This window comes from Ammospiza nelsoni, chromosome 15, assembly GCF_027579445.1.
Source record: "Ammospiza nelsoni isolate bAmmNel1 chromosome 15, bAmmNel1.pri, whole genome shotgun sequence".
In the NCBI taxonomy this organism is placed as follows: domain Eukaryota; kingdom Metazoa; phylum Chordata; class Aves; order Passeriformes; family Passerellidae; genus Ammospiza; species Ammospiza nelsoni.
Window position 1 is genome coordinate 16,735,614 of NC_080647.1, and position 7,598 is coordinate 16,743,211.

Consider the following 7,598-nt stretch of genomic DNA (forward strand, 5'->3'; position numbering starts at 1 on the left):
GGGAAGGAGCAGAAAACACACCCAAGCATCACCACCAGTGCTCCCAAATCTCGCAGGGTTCTTAGCCTGGGAGCTGTCAGGAGCAGGATGTGACTCCCCAAAACACACAGCATTAATCATTGAGTAATCTCACCCACGTGGTTTCCATCCACAAGCAGGAATTTTCTGTATTAACAGATCCTTAGGGGTGGATATGTAGAATCTGTTCCTTCTCTATGTCAGAATAAACATAAATATTTTCATACCCTGTTGTGTTTGCAGGGTCCCCTGTGGCAGGGAGGAACGATGCATCTGACTCCATGTTCTCAGAAGGCTAATTTATTACTTTATGATACTATATTATGTTAACAAATACTATACTAAACTATACTAAAGAATGCAGAAAGGATACTTACTGAATGTTAAAAAGATAATAATGAAAACTCCTGACTCTTTCCAGAGTTTTGCCAAATGAGTCAAAATAACTCACACCAGAATCCAATAAAACAATCCCCTGTGGGTAAACAATCTCCAAACACATTCCAAAGGAGCAAAATACAGGAGAAGCAAATGAGATAAGAATTGTTTTCCTTTTTCTCTGAGGCTTCTCAGCTTCCCAGGAGAAAAATCCTGGGAGAAGGGATTTTTGCAGAGAATGTGAATGCCACAATACCCTCTTAGAGCTGCAGAGAAAAACTTGATTTTGCAAACAACATAACTCAGCAGAGGTTCAACCCTGATCCTTGATCCTTCCCAAAGGATCTTTTTGGATTTTACTTGAAAAAGAAATTAAAAATGTTCAAAGCCTCAAAATTTTGTGAAGTCACCCATCCATTTAACTGACAGCATTAATGGAAACTTCGATGTATGATTTATCCTGACTAGGAATTGATATTTCCTTACATATCTTTCCCTGGAGTCACTGATGAGGTGACTGCTGAGGAGGGAAGTACAGACAGACAGCTCCAGCTTTAGGGCAGGTTGGGGAGCAGGACACATGCAGACAACTCCTCTGTGATAATGCCACAGATCTGCTTTTGCTACAGGTTGGGCAGCAAGGGAGGTGAAATTGTGGAATGGCTGCACTTTTTTCCAAAGAAATGCATCTTTTTGTTGTGTCTACACTTCAGCTTAATTCTGGTATGGAAAGAAAGTTGGTTCAGTTTATTCATGTGCCTGCAAAAAATGGGAAATGGCATTCATGACTACAAATTCAGATGCAGATATATCTGGAAAGGGGAAATCCCAAACAGTGTTTTGTTGGTGCATGAGCTGTAGACTCAAATGTTGACATTTTAGTAGAAAAATAAAGCTGGAGATGGTGAAGTCTGCTTGATCTTTGCAGTGGGCTCAAAAAAAGGCTACACAGAATGTTAAGGAAAAAAGAGAAATACTTGTGGATCAGGGAAGGTATTTTCAGTTATGGTTCCTGACACAGATTTCACATTTGTTCACTAAAAGGAACTGCATGTTATGCATTCCATCTGCCAAAACCTTACCCCATACAGCCTTCTCAGATCTTCACCTTCCTCAGGCTTTTCCAGAAGGCTGTGAAGTTCCAACAAGGGTAAGAGCAGTCTTCAACTCCTGGTGTTCACTCATTCATGTGGGGCAAAGATATCAAAATAAAGCCTAAAAAACCCACAGTGATCATTTGGTTTCTTGTACACTTGCTCTCCAGAATGTGATATATGAACATTCCCTCCTCAGCCCTTTCATTATCAAGAATAGTTAAATTGTCATCTAAATTGACTAATGTTAAGAGTGGAAAAATAAACTGGATTTGAATTTTGATGGATTGGATTTTTCACTTAGAATTTCTTCAGCTGAAGGCAAAAAGAATTTGCCCAGCTGTAGTCAAAGCTAAGTTGTGAAAGCAGATCTGGCTGCAAGAGGGAAAGGTCTGTGCAACTCATATGTAATTAATAAATAACCCACTCCTTATACTCCCACCTGCATTTCATGCCTATGTAAACTTGTCAAACAAATGATGAATAATTCAAAATACCTTCTCCTCCCTCCCTTCTCCTCTAGATTTATTAACCCATTTTCAAAGTATAATTTGATCAAGCTAATAGCCACAGACTTCCTAAGCTGACTCTCTCTGCATTAATTCTCTCTGCATGGCCATAGTCCTACTCCCACAGTACCAGCTAATAAAAATCAATTACAAAACAACAAAAGGCACCTGAAAGCCAAATGAGAGCTCAGCAACATTCTTTGATGCTTGAAGTCTGTTCTTCTCTGCAAGCAATAAATTTATCTTATTTAAGCTGGGCTGTTGTCCTGAAGCCAGTTCCTCTATAAGTCTTCAAACACTGGATGAAGTTTATTTATGCAGTTTTGGTAAAAACAAAAACAACAAAAACCACCAAAACCAAAACAAAATAACCAAACAAACAAAACAAAAACCCACACACAAAAACAAAAGAAAAAACCAAAACAATACAAAACAAAATAAGAAAACCAAAAGAGACCCAAACCAACAATGCTGAAGGATCAAGGAGGGCCTGTCTGGGATATTTCTGTGTGACATTTTGCTCACATGTGTGAGCAAACAACAGGCAGAGAAGCTCCTCCTTGTGTGGGCTGATTTGGAAGCAAACTGGCCCTGGGCTGCCCTTTGAGCTGTGTGGGCAAGCAAGTTCTGCACTGGGAAACTCTACAGGACAACACCTGAGCTGCATTTGAGTGTTCCACAGGCTTTGGCATCCTCCAGCTTCCCATTCTTCTTCCCATACCAGAATTCTGTCTCACAAGTGAGCGTTTCCAGTTTATTCCTTCTGCCTTAGCAACCCTAATTCAAATTAATCCATGCTCCCAGCAGTTACATGCAGCACTTTTTGTCATGTTACTCCATAATCTTTAGGTAACAAGGACGTGTCCAAGTTGGTGTGGCATGAGCAGCACACAATGCCCCAGGAAGCTCAGATCTGGGCTGGGGTGAGGTTTGCTGCAATGGACTCAGTGGCAAATCTCACAGCTTGTCACTGCAGAATCAAACTGATGTGGGCTTGCTGCTGTTCACAAATTTTTCATGCTTTCACACCCTGGGAAAGCTCCCAACAGCCCTTTCAGCACTGACTCTGTCAGGATGGGAACACCACAACAGTTTGCACTTCATGTTGGCACCTCCAGGGGAAGGAATGTGACTTCTTCTTTGTGTCCAACAAAACAGAGGAAAGCAGGAAGCACCCTGAATGCACCTGGTTTGGGCTAATGCTGGGCTGAATTCCCAAGCTGTTTATTCTTTCAGAGCATGACCAGCACTGAAGGGATGGGTAACAGATAACCCCAGCACAGCAGTATTCTCCACGTGCACTTCTGCAAGCTTCTCAGGAAGAAAGAAACCGCTGGGATCAGAGTGCTGAGGCTGCTTTTCCTTTGTTTGCCTTTGCTGGTAACTATCCATCAATTTACTAGAGATACATCATCGTTCTGCTGACCTGCTTCCCTCCACTCACACTGCTCAGATGAATAATAATTTGTGCAAAGCAATTTAGAAAATAAATGCTGACAGGCTGAGGGTATACTTAGCCTAGGTGAGATTTTGTTCTATTTCTACTTTTTCAATGAATTTTGCTGGATTAGAATTCTAAAAAGGTCTCCAAAGGAAACTGCTTTTGTGGAAACTCAGTGCTGTCACTATAGGACATGAAACAACACAATGCACACACACTGCTGTTTTTAAGGTGAAAAAAGGGAAGTTTATTTTCTGACTTAAACATTTATAGATTTCTAAAACTGATAGTGGATTGGAGGGTGAAAGTGCTACCTCTCCAATGACACTGGACAAACTAAGAGTTTATTAAATTTCTCTTTTTTAATAAAAGAATGCAAAACAATAAGTTCTTTACAGAAAGCGTGTGAGAAAGTTTGTTACAAGAATGTAAACATCAGAAAGTTTTAAAAAATCTTTAAAAATTAGAGTAACACGGTGCCTTCAAGGCCCATGCTGGACAACAGCAATTACAAAGAGATTGGGAAGAGTTTATCATACTTTGAGTAGTGGGATGTCTTGAAGGCCTTTCTCTAGAAAGCTGCCTTCCATATCCATGAGCAAGTCACAGCTCAGACATAAAGCTTGTAGACAACACCTTTGCATTTGGTGTCACTTCTGCCACTTAAAAGCTCAGATAAGCCTTTCTATCTTATGAATACTGATTAGTTCAGCATTGTTGCCTCTTTTTTTTTTTTATCCTCCTGAGCAAACTTGAGAACACAAGAATTATTCATACCTCAAGAGCAGGGGACAGAAGAAGATGTTTATAATGAAAACTTTGGGTCAGAGTGTCCAGTTCATGCAGGCACACAAGTACCCATGACACAGAGAATATTAATCTATAGAGGAGGTGTGCAAGGCCAAGGAAGGTCTGTTGTGGATGGATGTGTGACTGTAGCTTTCTCCTACTGTTTTACCCATAATCCAGCTGAATCCAAACACAACAGTAAATCACAGGAAGGAATCACAGCAGAGTGCCAGCAATGTTCATAGAGAGTAAAAATACGTGTTAGGATACATCAGACAAAAAGCCCAGACATTTCTCACTTCAGAGCAATGTGCCCTCCCTCTCAGCAGGCAGCAGATGCTGAGAAACCAGAAACAGCCAAACCAAATGCAGGAGTCCAAGCTGCACTGCCAGCCTGGGACTTGGGAATGCAGACAGACCAGGAGTCTGCTTTCTCTAGCTATGCCCTGCTTTGAAAATCTTTTGGGACAAGCAGCCCCTTCCACTGAGGTCAGGTTCAGGAGCTGCTGCTTGGCTGTGCCCAGTTTGTCCCTCCACACATTCCGTGTGCTGCTCCTTCCATTTTCCTTGGCACATCACTGTGACAACCACTCCCAGAAGAACACAGCAAACCAAGAGCAAGGAATTAGCTAGATAAAATCTTTGAATGTAATTTAAAGGTAAAATAAGGAGAAGACAACCAGCTCTCCCTGGACTGCCCCTACATGGTTTGAGTTCAGTGTTATTGAAGCAGGCAGGTCTGAGAATTGCAAGGGCTTGTCTTTCTGGGTGTATGAATTCTCTCAATGGTTTCCTTGAAGGAAAGACAAACATGACAAGCATCCCTACAGCCAGGAAGCCTGAGAGCTGTTGTCACCCCCTCCACGTGATTAGATCCAGCTGTACCAGGTTTTCAGTTCCCAAGGTATCATTTTTCAGTAGTAATCATCATTTGGTTTGTTTGGGTTTTTTTAGCAGATCAATTTGCAAATAAATGCAGTCTTGCTCTGGGGAAGGCTGTTTATTCTTTCTTGTAAGTGAGTCTGAAAGATCTTTCATTCAGTGTTATGAAGTATGAACATATATTGCTTTCTATTGAAGGGAAATAAGAGCTTGGATTCAATTTCACCAGACAGCTGGGAAAGGCAATTTCAATATTAAACATTGCCTCTTTATTTAATACTGCTGGTTTTAAACTCATAAGAGAACATCAGGCAAAATAAAATATGTGTATGTGGAGTTTTCATCCCCGAGTGACCACAGCCTAATCTTTGTCATTTTCATCCTCCACTGTGCCAAAGAAGCCTCGCAGCTCTTCTCCCTTTTTTGTCACTCAGCAGTCTTTTGAACAACCCTCAGCAGAGCTTTGCAGCTTAGTGAACCATCTCAGATCTGCAGAAATCCAACCAAATCAATGCTGGAATTTAGGATGTAGATTAGAGCTATGAGTGAGGAAATCAGAGTTTTTCCCTTCTTGACCACAGGCAACCCATTCTGGGATGTAACATGCCTGGTGACAGAACCACTGGTCCCATTGTCTCAGAATTTCTTAGTGGTGTAGAACATGTTTTCAGCCATTTTCTCCCCAAATTTCTCAAATCCAACAATATTTCTTGATTGTATGTCAATAAATCCATCAGCAATCAATTGACAGTAACATTTCATAGATCAGTCATTTTATTTAATACAAGCCTAGGTAAAGTATGAGAGGAGTTTATACAAACTATTACACATTCCTTCTTCGTCTCCAGGCTAGTCCTTCATGGTTTTCTGGGGGGTTTCTTTGAGGTTTTTTTTTCGTTTGTTTTGTTGCTGTTGTTTTGTGGGTTTTTTGTTTTTTTGGTTTTTTTTTTTTTTTTTTTTTTTTTTGTGGTGTTGTTGTTGGTTGGTTGGTTGGTTTGGTTTGGGTTTTTTTGTTGTTTTGGGGTTTTTTTTTCTGTGGCTGGCGTAGGCTCTCTTTATCTATTGCAAAATTCATTGTAATTGGAGTTCTTTAAGATTTTTTTGCATTTCTAAGGGGAATTAGTTCTTCACAGAGGAAGGGTTTCTCCATTGTGGGATTCATACCATAATTAGACAAAATGATGGGCTAAGTCCCAATGGAAAAAATGCACTGTAATTGGTGTTCATTTTTGTTACATAAACCCATGGAGATCCTGGCTCTCCTCTTGCATCCAGAGATGCTGGCTCTCCTCTTGCAGCCACTTCTGAAGCACAGAGTTCAATTTAAAACTGATGTACCATTATTATCTAGAACCCACAAATATCTTCAAAACTTTCATCTGAGTCTGACATGAACCTCCTTCCTCTGAGCAAAATAAAATTTAAGATCAGTTTAAGGCATCTGCATTACCCAATCTCAGAAGCCACAGATTACAACCAGCTTTGCTTTGTGTTTGTTGAGGCATCCTTGAAGTCAGAACACAAACACCTGGCATGGCAAAAATGATATTTGTATGTCAAAGTAAGGCACACAGAACAATTTCTTCCAGCCTGCACAGCACCTGGGACAAGAAAATAGCTGGTGACAATCACAGAACAAAGGTACCAACCCCTAAGAACAGATCTTACTGAGTGCAAACAAGATGTGGCCAGATTTTGTGGAAGATAAACAAAAATATTTAAATGTGTTTATTGCATCTAACAAACCCTTGTTGAGGATAGTTGTTATTAAGAATTAACCAAATATTTGTAAGTAGTTTTTAAGTGAAAAAATACCAGTCTCACAAATTTTTGCCATTGCCTTGCTGATTTCAGAAAACAGAGGATGTTCACAATTAAGCCAAGTCACATCAACCCCAAATGTATTTTTACAGAGGAACTAACCATGCTCTGTGTACATGCAACTCCTGCAGCTAATTAGCACCTTGGGGTAGGTTGTTCATAAACAGAAAACAGTAAGGGACCACTACATCCCAGCAGTGCCTTGTGTAATACCAATTTCAGAATCAATGAAGATTTTACCTGAATCCTCACCAAGTCACTGCCTCAAAATAAAAAATAAAACTCCAGGTTCAAAGAAACCAAAGGGAATGATTTTGCCTATGATGACAGAGATCTAAGGCCCTGGAGGGACATGGGACACTCCTTCAGAAGACATTTCCTTTTGATCTTAGGCATGAATCATTTCTTTAATATCGAGCTCATTACCTTTGGAAAAATTAATTTATTTTACTAGTTATGCCACAAGTGTCAACATATAAGTGTGGGTGCTGCCAGGCAATTCCCTCCTTTTGATAAGGGACAGAAAAGGAACAACATTTGCTTCATGGCAAAGACATTGGGTCAAATTTAGCACTGGCTGACTGCTGGTGGCACAGCAGCCTGCAAGGGTCCCCAGTCCAATTTCTGGTGGCCAGCTGCCCACACCCACACTGAAACCTCAGAGCT